Source organism: Gymnodraco acuticeps, unplaced genomic scaffold (assembly GCF_902827175.1).
Source record: "Gymnodraco acuticeps unplaced genomic scaffold, fGymAcu1.1, whole genome shotgun sequence".
Lineage (NCBI taxonomy): Eukaryota > Metazoa > Chordata > Actinopteri > Perciformes > Bathydraconidae > Gymnodraco > Gymnodraco acuticeps.
Genome location: NW_022991040.1, coordinates 530000 through 552436, shown reverse-complemented (window position 1 = coordinate 552436; position 22437 = coordinate 530000). Strand labels below are relative to the sequence as shown.

The following is a 22437-nucleotide window of genomic DNA, read 5'->3' as shown; positions in this document are numbered from 1 at the left end:
TTCGTCAACCTAATGTGTTGCTTAAAATAATACTTATGCATACAGTATATGACAATGTAAGTGTTGCACAGCCAGATACGGCTCGAGAAGCTGACTCAGATAAGGAAATATATAAATATATAATGATATTATGTGATCAATGATCTGATTGATAATGTGATATGAATGATAAGTGCGACACGTCGGCGTCTTCCCTGCATACGGCAGTTTAAACTGTATTTCCTTTATCCTGTAATATGACTTGATAGATTTAAACTCCGCACACTGAGCTCTGCAGGCGGTGCTTTCACTGAGTCGATCTCTTTTCTGACGCCGGAGGCGGGCAACGTCAGGTAAAAAAAGTGATTTAGCCTTCCCAAACCTGAGCCTCACGCGCCTCCTATGATTGTGGCATCTCAACCGTGTGGTCAAACCGTGGCCTGTGACATGTCTTGTGAATTCTCCGGCCGAAGCTCCAAATAAACCGTCAATGTTTGCCATCAAAGCTCCAGCTCTCCTCGTGTCTCTCTGACTCCAATTGCTTCAGATGTTTCCCCCACAAATTGGCGTTGTTGGCAGGATACCAACATATCTTCAGAACTGGTAAGTGTAATTTAAAATCCACATTTGGACATTGCCTTACCAGAATCTGTGATTGACGGTATCCTGAAATTACCTGTGAAACTGAGCGGCTGTGTTTCGTTTTTGGTTGATGAACATTTGGGGCTAGTAACCCCAGGGAATAAGTGTCTGGGGACTTTGTCCTGGCTGATTTTCTCTGTGTATGCTGCTCGGGACGTATGTGCCATACAAGCATACACAGCTCATGTTTGGAGAAACCTTAAAGAAAGGCATCAGTAAAGTGGAACTTCTGTATGAAAGCAATGTAAAGATTTGTATCGAACAAATCGCAGAATTTTAGGGGTTTCAGCGGCCAACACTAGCAGTTAGGAAGAAGCAGCCAGAGATATCACGACTATCGCCTCTTTAAACACGGCTCCAGCTGCAGCGCGGGGTGTGTGTGTAAATACCTCCCCATATCTGTTTTGCTGGTGGAGTGCGAACTGAGAGGGAGAAAGTCATAGTCTGTGCCTACGACTTTAACTCACGCCACCGCCATCTCTATTAAAAAGGAGAAAGGTCCAAATGCACACTCGTTGTTTGTGACCGTTTTCTATGTGCTAGTAAAACGGGGCAGCGCGAGGTGCGTGCATTTCCTGATGCGCCACAGTTCCCTACATGCTGGAGGAACTGGTGCCGGTCCGGGGGGTGCATACATAAAATTATAGGCTAATTGATCACGGGTGGGCAGTGGCATGCGAGTGTAGAGCAAGACTGTTTCATTGTTGTAATGAACTCGATAGCGAGTGTATAGGCTGGTCCGTAAGTGACTACACTAATGGCGCGTTTCCACTGCAGGCCTCGCTCGGTTTGGTTTAGCCCGGCTCACTTTAATGCTGCGTTTCCATTACAGTTTAGGAACTGGGGTAGTTACCATAGTAACGCAGTGTAGGCGGGGCGATCAGCTTTTTGGCGGGCGGAGCGACGCTGCATACAACTGCCGTGATGTCATCTTCAATGCGACACAACTCACAAAACACACAACAACAATGGAGGATGTGGAAACCATCGTGTCCTTGCTTCTTGGTATGTGGTTTTTTATCACAGCAAGAAGGAAAACTTTGTTTCGGAAAAGGCTGCTTATAGCAAGACGTAATACAGAAGAAGCTGAGGGGAGACTTATGGCAATCGTACAACACGGCAGAGACTACTCCAGGACGACTCAACGACAACGCTATTCGGTAAGTTAACGTTCGCTAAATGTGTTTCACGCTCACTATACGACCAAAGTGTTTCACGCTCATTATATGACAAAAGTGTTTCAAGTATTTAATTAATTGTAGCTACCACTTTTACGTATTAAAAATATGTATGCTTTTGTTTGTGTATTTCAGAAGTTAGGTTGCCACCGCAGACCATGTGTTTGGATGCTTGACCGAGCAACCGAGTGGTGGGGTGTGATTTGTTCCATCTTTCACACACACTCAGTGGGTGGAGAACTTCAGGATGTCTGAGGAAACATACGTATACCTGTGCAACAAACTGCGGCCAGCGATGGAGAGACAGGACACACCATTCCGCGAGTGTATACCTCTAAAGAAGAGGGTGGCCATCGCACTGTGGAAGCTTGCGACCGGCTCAGAGTTTGATGCGCTACCTGAATAGCTAAATATTCATTGTATACAGGAAACTTGAATGTTTTGGTTCATAACATCATGGTTCAGTACGTTGATATACATTTCTTGTGTTTGTAATTATAAACACGACATTGAAAGATTGTGGGCCATTAAGGCTAGTGACGTTTTGTTTTTATTATTACTACATTGTATTGAACATAAATAAATCTATTTTTCTCTTTCACATATGTGTTTGTCAAATGATTTAAACAAACAAATGTTATCAGAATTGACTATTTAGTAAATATTTGATTTTCAAGCACCAGTAAGTACTTCCCCATAATAAGAACATTTGAGCAAATATGAAAGTAAACATAAATACAAATGATCTCTTATCCCCCTTCTCTTTCTGTTTTTTTCTAAATACCCCCTTCCAGTTTATTTGTGAAAGGAAATATTTTACTTTAAGTAATGTGTCAGTTACGAAATAATGTTTTAGAGGAGGACCTCAAGCAAGCAAACTCAATTTCTTGCTTTAAATCTCTTCTTAAAATTAACTTTTATCTTATGGGCTTTTTCCTAACTGATGGTGTTTCTTATTGCTTTATAAATTCATGTATGTTTATATCTAGATCTTAATTGGGCTATTTTTACAATTGTTTTTGAGTGATATTGTAGGCTTTTGTTTTTAAAGATTCACAAATATTATTAGCAATGGTATTAGTTGTAGCCTATTTTTATTTACGAAAAATATAGGCCTATAACTTCTGCCTCATGTGAATCTGAGTTTTTGTTCTGCTGATTTAAAGCCCTTTAATTGTACATTTCAGTTTATGATTGGATTCCAAAACTGTAATTTTGTGTGTGAGTGGCCACCCAGTGACTTTGTTTACATGCTCACGGAAATCAGTTTGTTAATCAGATTATGGCAGGAAATCAGATGATGCATTTATCAACAAGAGATAAGATGAGAAGTACTTTATTGAATCCCAATTTGGGAAGTGTTTTTTGTTGCAGCATAAAAAGGCATGGCATTGTACAAATACAAAATATTTTTTTTTTGTATTGCAGCAGCATAAATAGATACGGCATTATAAAAAAAAAAAGGAAAGATAAGAAATAAACAAGAAAGTATAAATGTTGCATTTACAAATTAACAAAAACAAGAGAGATGAAACTGAATAATATTCAAATTACAGAGGTGGTTCGTCTTCCTGAGGAGACGGGCCACGTCGGCTGCCCCCTCGAACCTGGCCGAGAGTGCGCAGGAAGGCCAGGTTAAACACATGAGTTTGAGCGGTCTCCTCCCTTCTCAAGGCCATTTCCTCCTCCCTCGCCCGGGCAGCAGCCTCCATGGTCAGCTGCCAGTGCCGATCCACCTGGGCCTGGCTCTGTTCATGGTGCCGTGCCTGCTGTGCTAGGTGCTCGTCTCCTCCTCGTTTCCTCTTGCCTGTATGACGATAAGATAATTATAGCAATAACAATTAGCAATAACAATGAAAAACACAGGACAGGTCACACAAGGATACAATACAATGTATAAGCAGAACAACAGTAAGGATGAACTAAAGACAGTTATGCCCTAGATGTTTACAATGATTGTGAAAGTGAATTACATTATGTCCAGCCTGTTGATAATGAATATAAATATATGTATATAATAGGATGTCACACACAATTGTACTAGCTGCGTACTAGCTAGTTTGTAACTGAGCATTTCCACACAGTGGTATAGCTTATTTTACTTAATGACGATGGATGATCTAAAGTTTAAAAAAAAGTCACAATTCCAGTCGTTTTGCCATGCCTATTTCTTACCTAGAACCACACGCTGCGGTGTCGTGATGGCACTCGGCGTTGGTGTCGGTTCCTCGACTGGTGTCTGTGGTCGAGTTGAGGTGTGTTCTGATGATGTTGAGGACGGAACACTGCCACCACCCGTTGTTCGGGACTGTTCTTCCTCACTAGTCCCAATGGCATCATCTAGAACAGCAACATGACTTGTTAATTCCACAAACTACTGTAGCACAATACTAAATAGCAACAACAACTGTAGAAAAGAAGAACCTAAACAATGGCGCATGTGGTGTTAGCAAACAATAGCTCTAGCTAATGCTATCTGCCAGCTAGCTATGTAGCTCTTCGGGGCTCCATAAAAGCATGGGTTGTCGAACATAAATGTAAGGATAAAATACTTGTTTGTTAGAAGTGAGCTTTAGAATAGATAGGGACACAACGCTTTCAAGCAAATAACAGAGCGTTAGCAAAGACTTACCATGCAGGGACTCCAGTAACGCGGTTGCAGAGTCCAGGCCTCCCTCCCTCCCAACGTTGGCCGGTCTATGGCCATAAATAGCGTCCCACAGGTCGAACCACTTCCAGCTTTTCCTATCTGAACCACTCCGGTCGTTGTGGTCCTTCACGGCTCTATACTCACTCTTAAGCTTTTTCAGTTTTTCCCTACACTGCTGGAAAGTCCTTGAGAATCCGCGCTCGGTGCAGTGCAGACCTCCTGAAAAACTTTTAGGTTGCGAGTTGTGCCGTCGAGCTCCCGCTGGATTTTATCATCTGCAATCAGCTGGAGGAACGTCGCAACTTAGTCAATCGACCACGGTATGTTTTTCTTTGCCATTTTCTTAGGTTTACAAAAATGCTGCAAGCGTCCCTTAATATATGCGACACTAGGGATTAAGTCGCGCGAGAATTGTGACGATTCTCTCTGACCAATCAGAGTCGTCACTAGTTTAGCATATTCCGCCCGGTTGTTGGCCCCGCTTGTTGGCCTCGATAGAACCACGATTTAGTCGGGCCAGAAAAAGGGTGAAAAAGTAGCCTCGGGCCAAAACTAGGCCAAGTGGAAACGCAACCAAAAACGGGCCCCGCACGGCTCGGCGCGCTTAAAGCGAGCTACCCGCTGCAGTGGAAACGCGCCATAACTGTGTTTGTTGCTGGAGGGAAAGGGTAGAGGGAAAATAAAAGTCTATACGCTCCTGATCGGGGGGGGGCATAGCACCACTAGAATAGAGTAGTGGTTGTCGCACGGGGATAAGCTAGTTATCGCTCTTGGACAGTTATCAGGCACCGATCATAGGACTTGTATACAAGGGTGGAAGCGTGAGTCAAGGCGCCCCACTGGAGATAATTCCCTACCCCATCTGAAACCTCTTAATTCGGACTAAATTGAGCTGGATGAGCTTTGCTGGCACACTGGTGTTTATTACGAGTTCATGTTTGTTTGTCTGATTGTTTGTATCAGGGGGTCTATAATCTATATTGGTTTGTCTAACCGCCGTCTTGTGTATGTTTTGTAACAACTAATAATGAATCAGTCCATAGCCAAGGTTAAATAAACTAAACTTTAGTTAACTCACCAAAATGACTTGAGTAAAATAAATAATATAAAGATGTAAAGCAAAATTCTGGTAGTATAAATGTGCTGCAAAGTGAAAATAAATAGCAAAAGAGTGTTTTTATGTCCTGCATCTGAGTGTGCAGAGGAAAATGTAAACAAGAAGCACACTGTTCAGGGTGTGCGCTGTAGGTGTAAGAAGAAAATAAGATGATATTGCTTTAAGAATACATTCTTAAATTGTATTGCTGGTATGTTAAGATATCTTTGTGACCTTGTATAAACCCTATACCCCGTCTTACACCCCGAGACCCTCAGAGGCATCACTGCTGGTCGTAAACAACCTGCCTGAGGAGGTCAGGGTTGTATTATTTGTTTGATTTATTCTTAAATATATGTATTGCATGGTAATAATGAAAAAACGTAATGTATTGAACACATTTCGAAAAACAAAGCTGATAAGACAGAACTAGACTCAGACATAATACGAATTATTGTTGAAACATTTTGCGCTGTTGCTGTCAAATGGAAACTTTGTTGATTATCTATTCCAACTGGCCACTGGAATCAGATAATTAATATAAGTTGAAGTTAAATTACAGTTTTAAATATAGTTTAACATTCTTTATTAAACTGCTTCAAATTATTTCTCGTATCAACCAAATTGGTCTCAATAGACATTACTAAAATTTGAATAGTTGTTAAACGACTGACAAGTTTTCTGAAACCGAGCTTATGAACAAAAGAGTAAAGGTCGCTGGTTAAGCCAGGATCGATATATTATTTGACGTTTTTATTGTGTGCATAATAAATGTATTAAATGAAGTGAGCAATTCTTTAAAAAGTATAATGTTGCAATCTCTTTAAAATAAGTACAGTTACAAAATAGATGTTGTTTTCCAAGGGCCTCTCCTTCACCGGCCTACACTTTAAATCATGAGACTTTCAAATCATAACAGACAGAGATCAGTATCACTTTGTGTTGCAAGCTAAATGTCAAATGTATTTAATTAATGTACAGTTGTTTTGATTTATTTTTAATTCTCCAGTCGAGCTTCCTTCGAGTTTAGTCTAAGCAACACATTGTTTCTCATAACAGGCGCCTCACATTCTCACTGCTGTCCCAAATGTTTTAACCTTGGGCAGACAAGCACACACACACACACACACACACACACACACACACACACACACACACACACACACACACACACACACACACACACACACACACACACACACACACACACACACACACACACACACACACACACACACACACACACACACACACACACACACACACACACACACACACACACACACACACACACACACACACACACACACACACACACACACACACACACACACACACACACACACACACACACACACACACCGCCTGGCTTGGCAGACAATCCAGCTTGTTCCTCTTCACCTTAAACTGGTGGACAGTGACAGACTTTTTCAAGTCGTTCATGTTGGCTTTCACCTCTCTGATGATGTGGGTCATATCATACTGGGTGAGCCTGCACCCCCGGAGCTTTGACTCAGACAAGTACCTCAAGAAATGGTTCACATTCTTCAGGAACAACAGCGATGTTGTGACTGCCCGGCCCGACTTTACAATATACTCGCTCCAGCCACGGACCCTATTTGTGTCTTTTAGGAACAGCAAATCTGACAGCCGGTTAACACCATGGGCCATGAATACGAGGAAGTTCTTTATCCGGCTGACCTTGGACAGACAATTTTCTTTCTGTTTTACTGTCGGTGCGACACCCTCACAATGATTATTGTATACGGACACACGGGTCTTCTGGCATACAGGGGTCTCACTACTGGAGGCTGCTGGGGACCGCATGACAGTCTTGACCGGGGTCTTGAGAGGGGTCTCACTACCGGAGGCTTCTGGGGACCGCATGCCAGTCTTGACCGGGGTCTTGAGAGGGGTCTCACTACCGAAGGCTGCTGGGGACCGCATGACAGTCTTGACCGGGGTCTTGAGAGGGGTCTCACTACCGGAGGCTGCTGGGGACCGCATGCCAGTCTTGACCGGGGTCTTGAGAGGGGTCTCACTACCGGAGGCTGCTGGGGACCGCATGACAGTCTTGACCGGGGTCTTGAGAGGGGTCTCACTACCGGAGGCTTCTGGGGACCGCATGCCAGTCTTGACCGGGGTCTTGAGAGGGGTCTCACTACCGAAGGTTGCTGGGGACCGCATGACAGTCTTGACCGGGGTCTTGAGAGGGGTCTCACTACCGAAGGCTGCTGGGGACCGCATGACAGTCTTGACCGGGGTCTTGAGAGGGGTCTCACTACCGGAGGCTGCTGGGGACCGCATGACAGTCTTGACCGGGGTCTTGAGAGGGGTCTCACTACCGGAGGCTTCTGGGGACCGCATGACAGTCTTGACCGGGGTCTTGAGAGGGGTCTCACTACCGGAGGCTGCTGGGGACCGCATGAGAGTCTTGACCGGGGTCTTGAGAGGGGTCTCACTACCAGAGGCTGCTGGGGACCGCATGAGAGTCTTGACCGGGGTCTTGAGAGGGGTCTCATTACCGGAGGCTGCTGGGGACTGCATGAGAGTCTTGACCGGGGTCTTGAGAGGGGTCTCATTACCGGAGGCTACTGTGTTTATGCCGGAGGTACTTGAGATTGCCAGGCCCTTAAATCGTATACATTCTTCCTCTTCCTCAAGCACAGCAGCAGTGGCACTCTGCTTCCTGGGTTTTAGCCCCTTTTTCAGCCTGGAGCGCAGGATCTTCACCTCATCAATGAGGGCATCCTTCTGAGCCCTCAATGCCACATTTTCCAGCATCACCTGCCTGCAGTCCTCTTCGTCACACTCAGTATGTGGGGAGAAGGGTGGAGGGTGCACCGGGTATTTCTCCTCATTGTCAATATCCAATGATGTAGCCATTCCAATGATGGGATTAGTCTCTCTGAGGTCATGGAGCAATTGCAGTGCCACATATGCTTCAGCCTTGCCAGGACCTGATGTGCCTCATCTCGGGAGAACTCAGGGTGGTCATGAGTTACATGACGGTCTAGGTTCTTCCCAGCATACACTGTGATGGGACAGGGTTTGGTCCGAACATTTATTCTGCCACTGGCCATTTTAAGAATGATGCCTCTTTCTTTGCTTGTTCAAAGCCAGATAGAAGGGTCCGCACACCGGGCATTCGGACGACATCCTTACTGAAACAGACACAGTGAATTGTATTTAAATTATTTTATGTTTCTCTGTTTATATGCGTTAGCGTAACCGGTGATTGCAACAATGGGTCCGATGCTTCAATACCTGGTACCTGGACCAAGGGAGGACTTAGGTTCCCACCGGGTTAAATGGTCCCACCTCCACACCAACGCGGGGCTGGTGATGGCAACATTGGGTCCGATGCATCAATTCATGGTGCCCCGACCATGAGAGGGTTTGGGGTGCCCCGGAACCAGGTAGTACCCCAGCAGGAAACACGTTTTATGGTCAAAGGAGGAAAGAGTGATAGAACCGGGGTAAAGCAAAGAAAGTGTCCGACAATAGTGACTATAGTCAGTGAGGCGGCCAGAGAGTCTGTCATCTCTCTGTCCTATCCTCCAGGCAATGCGGTACCAGAACTGGGTCAAATTGACCAAAATGTAAAACAAATAAGTTTCAATTCATCCATGGAAAAGGGCTGAAAATGAAAAAAAGTATCCGAAAATAGTGCATCATGAGCCCGCAAGAGTCCCCTGACAAATCTCCTTACGTTCCTCCAGAGTCAGGAAAAGTGTAAGTTAACTTTTGGAAGAACCATAGAAAAGGGGTGAAAATGAAGAAATTGTATTTCAAAATAGTGTCTCTTAAGGCGGGTAGAGTCCCCTGACAACTCTCCTTACATTCCTCCAGAGTCAGAAAAAGTGTAAGTTAACTTTTGGAAGACCATAGAGAAGGGGTGAAAATGGATAAATTGTATCCGAAAATAGTGTCTCTTAAGGCGGGTAGAGTCCCCTGACAACTCTCCTTACATTCCTCCAGAGTCAGAAAAAGTCTAAGTTATCTTTTGGGAGAACCAGAGGAAAGGGGTGAAAATGGAGAAATTGTATCTCAAAATAGTGTCTCTTAAGGCGGGTAGAGTCCCCTGACAACTCTCCTTACATTCCTCCATAGTCAGAAAAAGTCTGAGTTAACTTTTTGGAGAACCATAAAAACGGGCCAAAAGTGGTAAAATGTATCCGAAAATAGTGCATCATAATGCAGGTAGAGTCCCATCAAACTCCCCTTACATTCCTCCAGAGACCAGTTCAAAAACGTAAAGTTTGGAAAGAACCATGATTGGGGGTCTCCAGGCAACAAATGTATCTGAGCCAGAGTGCACATGTAGCGGATGAATTCATCCAGGAAATCACACAGTCGTTTTTTTTCTGAGTCCTCTCAAAAACCGGATTTCAGATATCGTGCGGATTGTAGCTTGAAAAACATGAATGCATTTTTTTGACGGAGTAGGGGAGGTCTCGATTCCCCTCTCCGTTGTAAAATGCAACGGGGGAGTGGAAAAGTGTCCGGGGCTTCCGCCCGAAGCCCCGAAGACTTGAGCTTTTTGGAGCTCCGTTGGCACTCGGTCGTTTTTTCGAGAATTTTTTAAAACTTCATTTTTGATTATTTTAAGATATAATTTACCGTTTTCTTTACTTTTTTCGGCTTTTTTGCGCATGGCAGGCCACCTATGAGCTCCCAAATTCGGCCTGGAACCTCCGGGAATTGTGGGCTAAGCTCCATAAACTGACCAAGTCACCCAGAAATGTCACTTTAATAGCCCAAAAATATATAATACAAATACATTTAAATAGTAAAAGGTACAATTGTGCTCCTAATTACCCGGAATTTGATTTATATAGCCCCATGATAGTGAATGAAAATAATTTTCATGGAAAAAAGTGTTAAAACCCCTGATTAATATGTTTGTAATGCTGGCAGCAGGTTCACTGCTGTTAGCAGGGTCTCACACTCAAAGGCACCTAGGCAGAGCTCCAGGGTGATGCACAAGGCTTTCATACCCAGCAATAAGTGTTTGAAAGCTGGGGAAAAGTGCTGTGAATACAGGGAGAGAGCAGCCAGAAAGAAGCGGGCTGTGAGAGCCACAGACCCAGGGGCGGATCTACCGGGGTGGCATGGGGTGGCAACTGCCACCCTAAACAATAGCCTTGCCACCCCAGCTGCCACCCCAGTTGGCATCTTTGTTTTGAAAGAAAAGTTGTTGCTCATCGGACATTTATGAGAGAAAGTCTCTAATGTCCGAGTGCAAGTGAATGCAGCACAAGATTCACGTCATGTAACCCCTCCCCGGTCCTGGCGCGAGAGTGGAAATATGATTGGTGGCGAATTCATTTGAACGGGACGGCGCAAAATGAGAAGCCTTTCGGACTCAAGTAGACTGAAGGAATGAGGTATTTGCGGTCTACACTGACAGAGAAGAGAATGTCAAGTTTGGCTGTACTCAGCATTGAATCAAAACGCACTAAAGCTGTTGATCTTAATACATTTGTGAGGCGTTTTGCTGAACAAGATAGGAATCGCCGCATTCAGCTGTAATAGACATGCCAACTTGATGCTCTGCTCACGGATGACTCGATGAGAATAACAAACTGTTAAGATGATGACCTTGTATGCGTGTATATATTTTTTTCTTTGAGGGGGTCTGCCCCAAAAAAACAATTTTAAGTCCTGAAAAAGTAAAATAAGACGGTGTGTAAAACTACACTGCCCAGCCAACAGAAAGTAACCACTTTGATTGAACTAGGCCAGTAGGTAAGCTCCTTCCACTGGATAATAACTGCAGCGATGTTTTATCTGAATACACGTTTTTTAACCCTAACTGATGCAGTTAGTCACTTCTTTAATGTTTGTTCTTTCTGATGTAAAGTCAAGGTTGTAACTGTATATCAATAATGATATAATTACTTGTTTTTCAAATTTGAAGGAGGGTGAGCAAGCATCTTGATGAACATTCATCATTAACTCCTCCAAAAAATAAATATAGTTTATTCAATAATAAATGAATATGTGAATCATAACAGTTGAGCACCTGTAAAAGCGCTAACAAATTAAATCTATTATTATTATTATTTATTATTATTTATTATTTATTTATACAGCTGATAGGAATAATATGATTGTTAATAGTATCATATTCATTCAGACAAACATCGATGAGACAGTTAATTAATGTACTTATTGCAGCAGTCTGCATAGATTTGGTACCCCTGCTGGTCTAAGAGTGAGACAAACTCATTCAGTTATTGTTCAGTTAAAATTCATTAAATTACATCTGCCACCTTATATGTAAGGCTTTACTGATGTGCCACAATAATATCACCTATTGAGTTAAAATATTAATATTGTGGCTTTCCAAGTTAACATTGATTGTAGGGGTGTAACGGTTCACAAACATTTCGGTTCGGTACGTACCTCGTTTGTAGGTCACGGTTCGGTTCGGTTCGGTTCGGTACGTTTTCGGTACAGCAGAAAAAATGATCACAAAACATTAAAAACATTTTTTTTATTATTATTAAACTGTGACTAATGTATTCAAATAAATACAACATATAGTAAAATAAACATTAAGGTGCAGCATTTCGATGAACTGAAATAATCTGTATTTGAACTGTACTAGTACCTAAGCAGCCAGCTTGACATTAGGACTTGCTTGTCATTGTATTTTCATGTTGTTTAAAGAAAGATGAACTTGTCCACATTGCTTGCTGAAATGGCAGATCTGCTGGCACTAACAATGTCTCCTGCTGTGGAGAACACCCTCTCTAGGGACAGAGGTAGCACAGCCAGGTAGCGCTTTGCTAGCATGGCAACATAAGGATATTTGGCGTTTGTAATAGCTTTGGCTCGGTCTGAACTCTTTGCGAGTGGTGGAGGCTTACATGCTTGTGGGAGTTGGGTTTGCACTTCAGTCTTTTTTCTTTTGGTACCGGTGATATTCACATTCGGGTGATGCCTTTTCAAATGAGTGTGATGTATTGCCAGCCGCGTAACCAATGTTAGTTGAACAATACCGACAAACAGCTTTGGTTCGGTCCACCTGTCTTTGTCCGTCATCCTTGTACGTAACTGTGAAACCAAAATGTTCCCAAACCGGAGACTTCAATGATGCTGTAGGATTTTCAGCTCAACTTTATCTGCGTTTGCCATTTCGACAGTTCCTCAAATTACTGACTACATTTGAACGCATCCCTGTGACCAGCTCTCATAGTATGCCTCTCGTCCAATGAAATTACTTGGTCGCTCTATGATATATACCTGAGATTACTTCCAGAAAGTTGTTCATGTTCTCAATATTTTTACGTTTAACGCTATATTCGTTCGGTACACACGTGTAGCGAACCGAAGGGCCCGTACCGAATAATTTCAGTACGGGTACGTGTACCGTTACACCCCTAATTGATTGATATGATTGCGATTTAAATCAGCATATACTTCTGTCAGGGGATGCCACCCCTCAAAATCTCCTGCCACCCCATGAATATTTGTCTAGATCCGCCCCTGCACAGACCACACCCAGATATCTCCTTGCAGCGCATGGCTCTTGCACCCAGACTGCACCCAGAGAACAGGCTGCTTCACAGCACTTTACAAGCCAGGAAAAGTGATTGAATCCTGGGTATACATGTTTTAAATAGTCTGATACTTCCAGGGCGCATCACCACATTTTACAAGCCAGGGAAGGTGCCTGAATCCTGGGTAAACATTGTTTTTAAATGTGTGAAACAGTGTTTTGTCTAGGGTTGGGTATCGTTTGAATTTCCACGATTCTGATTCCGATTCCGATTCTACTTTTCGATTCCGGTTCTTAACGGTTCCGATTATTTGAGGGGCAGGGTAAAACAATTATAAATTGCTTCTTCCACCAAAAAAAGTACATTTATTCGAGAAACTTTTACACAGGTTAGTTTACAGTAATATTCATATTAATCAGTCTGTTTATATTTACTGCTATGTAACTGTAACCTGAGAACCACTGAAGCTACAACAGTGCAACAGTCCAACATTTAAAGAAAACAGTTCTTGTTGAGAAAAACAAGCATATCTGCCTTCTCAGGCATACCGGGAAGAAATGTTTGAACATTTTAAAGTAAAATGCTTCAATCTGGTGCACTTTAAGCAGAGTGACTAGAGACTAGATCTAGGGGGTACAATTAAACACCCATATGAAAAAGATCGGTTTACATTTTACCATAGCCAATAACAAATACATGTAACGTATTTTATTTTTGTTGTTCATTCATATCTTATTTTACTATTTTATTTATGCATATTTTTTTATCTCTCCAGTCTAAAACGATATGTCTGGTTTACTGTCCTATAGTATACATTGGAATGATTTCAAACCTGTTTTATCCCAATAATTATAAAGGAGTGCCTTGGAAATATGTGTTTACATAAATTGTGATCAAAACGTTTGAGACCCACTGAGATAACTTAGACTAAAGTGAACTATCTAAACACTCAGAGTTCTTTACCTCACTGAGCTGTAGTTATCAGCCTCAGTCTGACTGGAGAGGACTCTCCCTCCACATCTTCTTCTTCCGTTAGAGCAGCTAGCACCAGATGCTAATAACAACAGCGCCCTCCCTTTGTCCCTCGCTCGCTCCCACGCTCACTCGCACTTTGGCTGTGCGGGTGCCAGATAAGTCAATATCCCCCATTTTCATCACTTACAGCGCCCATCGTACAGGGGAAATGAAAATGCAACCGGGATGAAAAGGGTGTTACATTTACTTAATTATGAATGTCGTTGAATCAAGGCCGAAAATTAGGATGAGCACCAACGGTCAAAACATTTTGTTTCCCTCCCAGAGCTGTCAGCGCAGCGCCTCCACAGATCGGGCACCCTAGGCGAACATCTACTGTATAACGCCAGTGCGACGGGCCGGCCCTGGTCTCAGGTTACGCTGTAGGATGTGTAGGTACAACGCTACATTTCCCGCCCGCCGCAGTCATACAGTAGGCTACGGAGAGCAGCGAGAAACATTTCCGCAGGCATCGAAAAGCGGAACCGAAATTCACATGTCTAAATGATGCCGTTGGAATCGAAATGTTGGAACCGGTTCCGAACCGGAACCGGATAAATTGGGTCGATGTTGTATTCAATCTGACCGTTAATATTCCAGTGAGACGAAGTACGTACAATGACCGGAGTGATCCCATGTTAATTTTGTCCCAAAACCGGAGCATTCCCTCACCCTAATCCTAAACCTAACCAAGTCTTCACCCTAAAATTAATTATTCCCCTCATGGGGACCTCCAATTTGTCCCCATAAGGGAGGCGAGTCCCCACACGTGACTGTGTAAACAGATGTAGGTCCCCACAAGTATAGTAATGCTAGGCCACACACACACACACACACACACACACACACACACACACACACACACACACACACACACACACACACACACACACACACACACACACACACACACACACACACACACACACACACACACACACCATGTATATATCACTTCAGGTGACATTACATTGACTTACATGCATTTCCTGGAGACTTATCCTAACCTTAACCATAACCAACACATGCCTAACCCTTAACCTTACCCTAACCCTAAACCTAACCAAGTCTTCACCCTAAAAGGAATGATTCCCCTCATGGGGACCTCCATTGTGTCCCCATAAGGGAGGCGAGTCCCCACACGTGACTACAGATGAAGCACTCCAGATCAGACTCAGATGGGTGTGTCCCAGTCAAAAGCCCAGCGGATGCCAGTGGCTGGGGGTGTTGCCAAATTGCTAGAGGGCGTTGCCCAATTTCCCCATTTGTTCAATTACAGGATTTAACCATGAGATGGCGCTTCATTCACAAAATACACAAAGACAACTGCGTGTTGTAGAAATTAGTCTGTTTGCAGCTCTGCAGTTGTGTTTGCTGAATACTGTAGCATTTAATCACTTATTTGTTACTGTATGGTTTTCACAAGCTACTATAATGAAAAAACATCAATATTTTAGATCAAATAAAGTATATAGTTTGCTTTATGCAGTATATTTGTTGTAATATTGTTGGGGTGTTTTTACACAGTACAGTAGATTGAAGTAAATCAACTTATACATTAAGATAAGATAAGATGGACCTTTATTAATCCCGTGGGGAAATTCAGTAGTTCAAACAGCAACAGGGTGAGAGTGAAAAACAGGACAGCACAGATTCACACAGATTAATAAAATCAAAAATAAGATGAGCGATAAAAATAATAATAATGAGAAACTATGAAATAAGAAATGAATAAAACTAAAATGTAATTATCATATCATATATTATAATGTATTGTATTATTAAGTAATATCATACATTAACCCCATTATAGCAGATGCCAAATTGAATGGATGAACACATTTATGCATCAATAATTACAACAGAGTATTTATAAATACAAGTTGTAAAATTACTTATATGTATTTAATATTAACCCTTTGGAGTTGACCGTCACGCCGGCGTGATCAGATCACATGACCTGTTCAAGCTGGTGCCGCATAAAAACAACAGTCCGGACAACATTGCCGTGTGTTTCTGTCGAAAGTACTGGCTTGAAACTATATCCCAATCTTTGTTTCATGCAAAAAGACCCAGTAAACACGGAGATACGATGATATAAAGTTAATACATTTCAAAAGTATGAAAAATGGAAGCACATATTTGAATATCTTCGCCGCATTTGATCATTTTACGAAACGGAAAATACTGGAAACTGTAGATCCTGCTCAACAGGATGTGTATTTCTGTCGAAAGTACTGGCTTGAAACTATATGCCAGTCTTTGTTTCATGCAAAAAGACCCAATAAACACGGACATACGATGATATAAAGTTAATACAGATATATTTCAGAAGTATGAATAATGGAAGCACATATTTTAATATCTTCGCCGCATTTGATCATTTTACGAAACGAAAAATACTGGAAACTGTAGATTCTGCTCAACAGGATGTATTTACCAGGGAGGGGGTGAGGTAATCAGGTAAACGGAGTGATACGAAACGAGACGAAAAAAGACGAAGAGAGACGGCGGGAGACTGCGATTGAAGTAAAGTGACAGACAAACATTGAGAATTTAGATATAGTTAGATAGATTTAGAGTTTTGAAGATTCAACTATGATGAAGAGAACTCTGAACGTGAGTCAAGCTTTAAGCTTGTTTTTTGACATGGAGGAGGAGGAACCTGTGATGTTGCCCTCTGTGTCATATTGACAGAAACCGCTTTGAAGCGTGGCACAGATAACGACAGAAAAAACTGATTTTTGTACATAATGTGTATATATATCAATCAATCAATGTTTATTTATTTATAATATATATATATTTGTATTATATTTATAATAACACTTTTGCCTTATCAGAATGAAATCCCATGCTACCTCAATCAAACTTTCACATTATCATAGTGACATCCCATGTATATATTTCCAGCTTTTAAATGGTTTCATTGTGTATGTTTGTGTTACCTATATGAAAAATAATATCATTTTCAAAATCTGTTTTTACGTTTTTTTTTGTTGTGATTTTGGGTCCAAAATGTTCAAAGGCCTATAGTAGAAGATCACTGCTCTAAACAAAGTCAAAAATCCTACATCCAAACGAAATAAATATAATTAATTATGATGAATACGTTAAGTCTTGTTCATTGTTTTTCACTTTTATTAAATGTTTGATATTTCCGGTGGAAATGGTGGACTATCGGACATTCAAAATGCAGCATATGTTCACTCTTACACACATATATTCTCCTTTTACATACATACATTTTCACTCTTACACACATATATTCTCCTTTTACATACATACATTTTCACTCTTACACACATATATTCTCCTTTTACATACATACATTTTCACTCTTACACACATATATTCTCCTTTTACATACATACATTTTCACTCTCACACACGTATATATTTACACTCACACATTCATACATTTTGCTCTCATATTATCATATTTCAATGCACACATTCATATATTGTCACTCACACATTCATGCATTTTGTTCTCATATTCATATTCAATGTAATGCTCATATTTATACATTTTGCTCTCATGCGAAATCTACTAAAACAAAGTATATCATGGTAGTGGTCAGCTGTTAAACACAAAAGTGTATCTTAAGGGCTGTAAATATAATAAGCCTGTTGTCAATTTTAGACACAGGCTTATTGTATTTACAGCCCTTAATGACATTCATTTTCTGGACTCAATGTGTGTCTTGGCCGTTTTCTTTGTTCCAAGCAAACGAGTGCTTTTTGTTTTGAAATCACTTCCGCGAGTTTCGCGGGCCTCCCCCCCTCGCTCCACTGACCATTAGACCATTTAGTAAGGTAAAAAGCAAAAGGGCAAAAACGCCTCTCTCTTCCGTTTACTTTTTTAATAAAGAAAAACAAATGGTCCGTAGATACACGGACTCATATAGCCTATGTATGTATACTGTAAGGAGAATATATGTGCGTGAGAGGACCAGTATGAATTATGGGATAGAAATATGCAAACACAAACCTACAGACTGGGGGATGGGAGATCACAGGAGTGGGGGGGGGGGAGAGCTGTGGAATTCTCCCTTGGGAGAATTCCTCCACACATTCCGATGGCCAATTCGTTTTAAACAAAGAGTTCGCAACACAGGACAGCATGGGCAACATGGGGGGTGGGGGCTGGTGAACGGTCTGGTCAATGTTTGTAAACACAATCCCCAGGATGTGTCCTAATCAGGAGCCGGGTAAATGAGAGACTGAGGAGCCCCCGAAAAACAGATCCCGAAATAGCTCGTCCTGGTTTCCGCAGCAGATATGCCTACAGTATGGTGTCTGTTATGTCAGTTATTTTAAATAAAACGTTGAAAACTGAACTTGAAAATGGTTTCCTCTTTTTATTTTATGTATCATTTTCGGGACGGGGAGACGTGTGTGATTAAAAATGTATTTGCAGAAATGTAAAGTGATCTAACTAAGTTCTATTCATATTCTTGACGGGAAGAGCAGTGTAAATGGGTGGCCATATGCATTTGAAAAGCAATATAAATCACACAGTTATTATACAATAGGCTATAAAAGCACCATCGATAACCATTACCTTTATCCAATTCAAACTTTGGACGGGAAAAAAGGAAGGTGTACATGGTTGGGCTATACTGTAGGCCCAGGGGCGGCGGGTGCTGGAGGCTAGGGAAGGCTTCCCAAATATTTGTGTAACTGCATCCTGGTCAAATAAAAATATAATGTCTTTGACATTAGCACTGCTATGCAGCCACCTGTGCCCTGTACCACGAAGCCAGTTCAACAGACCCTGGATATGCTTGAGTTATCTTAACTAACCCTAACAAACGAGATCTCGCTAAGCGTCAACTTAATGTGTTGCTTAAAATAATACGTCTGCATACAGTATATGTGACAATGTAACTAAGTGTTGCACGGCCAGATACGGCTCGAGAAGCTGACTCAGATAAGGAAATATTGTGATATCGATGTGAGATCGATGATCTGATTGATGATGTGATGTCAGTGTGATATGAATGATAAGTGCGACACGTCGGCGTCTTCTCTGCATACGGCAGTTTAAACTGCATTTCCTTTTTCCTGTAATATGACTTGATAGATTTAAATTCTGCACACTGAGCTCTGATCGGTCAGCAGGCGGTGCTTTCACTGAGTTGATCTCTTTTCTATAGACGCCGGAGGCGGGCAGCGTAAGATGAACAAAAAAGTTATTTAGCCTTCCCAAACCTGAGCCTCACGCGCCGCCTATGTGTAGGCCTACTGTATACATACAAAGGCCATTCAAGCTAGAGTTCTTCTGGAAATGTTCACATCAGGCACCTTCAAGTTAAACAATACTAAACACTTAACACAGTAAATTATGTGGATTAAACCACATTTATTTCGTTAAAAAGAAACAAAATATGATTTTGTATGAATGATTAAATGTAGGGTGAATTGCCCTAATGTGGGACATTTTTGCATTTCAGACTTCGGGAATATATTGCGATATGAAGCCGATACAATAAATCAAAATCCAGTAGGCTACCATTCCGAAATCCCCAGTAATATTAGACACTAATAATACAGTAAACTATTAACACTGTACATATTATTGTTTGCCCGTGGGATTAGGATGATCGGTAGTGAGACCCGTGCTGCATTTTCCTCCGGTCGGATGTGATATAAAAACAAAGCGATTATTTTTGTTGTTGTAAACTCACGTGGATTAAATTTAGTGCATTCATTTCAACTCGCGAACATATGTACATTAAATGATCGTGAGGATGATGATTGAAAATCGTTTGTTTGAGCCTGGATGCATTTCCTGATCTAAAAACATAGCGATGGTTTTGTACTTACGCCAACGTGAATTAAACATTATTTTGTTAAATAAAAACATGCGGATGTTTAGTAAATGATTACATGTCTCTTATTTAGCACAGAATATGATCCTATCCGTGACATATGGATCTTAACAAATATCCGCTATATCAGATACCTGTAGATCAGCTGTTTATTTCACATGAGTTCCAGTGTGGCAGCTTTTTAATCACGGCTCCCCCTGGTGGATCCATTATCCATTGCAGCTGGTTTCATTATAATTAAATGTATTTATCAAGGGGGCGTTTCAAGTCCTGCGGGGGGGTTTTCCTTTTCAGCAGGGGCCCACCCCGTGCCGATCACGGACCCGCACGGGTAGGCGTCTGAAATTGAGCGCTCCATCTGTATGTAAACAGATTTAGGTCCCCACAAGTATAGTAATGCTAGGCCACACACACACATTCACACACACACACAAACACACACACTTTGGATAAGTATTCACCTTATCCACCTTGTACATTGTTGCCTTCTTTAGAGTTATTAGTAATTCAAGATGAATTATTAAATTAAATGTGTACATAAGATAACATTTGACTTGACTTGATAATTTTGTTCACAACATTAGACCTGTCCTCTAATCTCGACTAGAATAAGATACGTGTGCATGTTTGGGTGTTTTAACACTCCTGTAATGTACCTAATCTTGTTATCCTTTTCATTACAGAGCTGGGAAAATTGTGTATTGATTAGATTCTGATCCGTGCACGTCCAATTTTGACTGACTTAATGTTAATTTGACTTCAACCCATAAGTAATTCTTTAAATTAACTCTACATTTCACATGATGATGGATTAGTGTTCCTCATTTTTTCCACTGATTTGTTTTACAATTAGGCCAAAGGTAAAGAGAGACATTGATGACCTTGTGTCCCTTTTGTTAGTACGTGGTTCCATTTTGTCTATGGCCTTGGACGGCTTCACTAAAAGTCACCCAGTTTTGCCCTGCTACCGTCCGGCTGAGTGCAGTCACAGAGATACTAAAGTCTGCTCCGCATGCAATGACAATAATGGTCTGGTCTGAATGGACACAATTTCCTGCTCCCAGAGAGAATGACACTCCTCAAACTGAACATTAGGTCAGTCAGATGAGACTAATGTCTTCACTTAGGGCATTTGGTTCAGATACAAGATGTTTTAAGGCTATTCATACTGCTATGCAGAGGATGCCTGTAAGTTGGCGAGCTGTTAAAAGCCCCTACTATTGTTAAAATAGGCCTAATGTCAGGGGCCTCTTAATGTCTAGTTATATATGTATTCACATTATATAGACAATGTTTCCACCTAGTAAAACTAAAGGCTGCACAAAACTCAGGCTACAATACAATCATTCTGTCCTGCTCTAACGATTCAATTTATAGATTCTACATCAAAACAATTAGCTTTTATTGTTTCCAATGATAATGTCACCTTAAAGTGGACCTATCATGCTATATTTGAAACATATATTGTAGGGCCATATCTATACAAAACATGTCTGTGAAGTTTTTTTTTCAAAATACCAACAGTTCACCCATTGTAGCCATCCCTCATACTGCTCAAACCCCTCTTTTGAAGCCCTGTTAGAGAAACGCGGATCTTGGGTCATTAGCTTGAAAAAAAAGAAAGAAGAGGAGGCGGAGCTAACGCCTGATCAGAATTCTACCGGAGATAAAGTTAAATTCTGCTGTGATAAAACGCCATCCTGTTTAAACCACGTCAATGATTATTTCTGAAATAGTATGGAGCTCAAATGCTTTTTCTCTTGCAGGTTTATCACAAGGTGAGTTCTTTTTTTATTTCCTGCTTTTTAAACACATGTGCTCAGTTCAGTACAGGTTAGCTCTGAGTTTTAGCGAGGCTTGATAATGTAAACAAAGACGTCCAAAACACGTCAGGCATTGTTTCTGATAGCAACTTTCTGTGGGTCCGCCGCCGCTATTACGTCACAGCGGATGGAATCTGTATCCGCTCGTTGTACACCCGTTTTTAAATTATTTGGGTCCGGAGGAAAAGAGAGAGGGTTTTATTTTCTGACGCTGCGTAAGTTCCCCGACGCACCGGGGACACATATTTATGTATATAAGACATCACAAAGTGCATTTTGCATGATGGGTCCACTTTAAGTGGAGGAATGCAAACCTGTTTTCAAATGTAAGGTTTTGATTTTGTTTGACATTTCTCAGTAATGACACCCTCAGACACCCAATATCATTCATGCTATGCCATCAGTAATAACTCAGATGTTAAGGGGATGAAGTTTTTCCTCCCAAATCAGATATGCTTTGTTTTTTAACCTCTTCTACACCGCACCCCCGATACCGGGGAAAAAATGCATCATCTGCAGGAAACAGCGTCTGAGGGCATCTTAATATTAAATAAACTATGAATGTTTTACATCCATGTAACGGGAAGAAACTCAGCTAACTGATCATTTTTTTTCTTTTTAAAAAAAAACTACAAAGCTAGCGCTGTGCCTATGCATTAGCCACGAGCGAAAAATGCTAACGGCGTGTTGCACAGAAACTCACTCAT

General features: G+C 41.5%; 1 protein-coding gene and 1 long non-coding RNA gene across 6 annotated transcripts in view; both read right to left on the bottom strand.

Moving 5' to 3' along the window:
* Window positions 1–22437, bottom strand: part of LOC117559811 (dipeptidyl aminopeptidase-like protein 6) — a 446505-nt gene that overhangs the window by 108790 nt on the left and 315278 nt on the right. The window lies entirely within an intron of this gene.
* On the bottom strand, window positions 3545–4500 carry LOC117559818. The gene is made up of 3 exons (XR_004571055.1): window positions 4432–4500; window positions 3975–4139; window positions 3545–3606 (listed from the first exon to the last, which is right to left on the bottom strand). It is a non-coding gene; the product is annotated as an uncharacterized LOC117559818 (long non-coding RNA).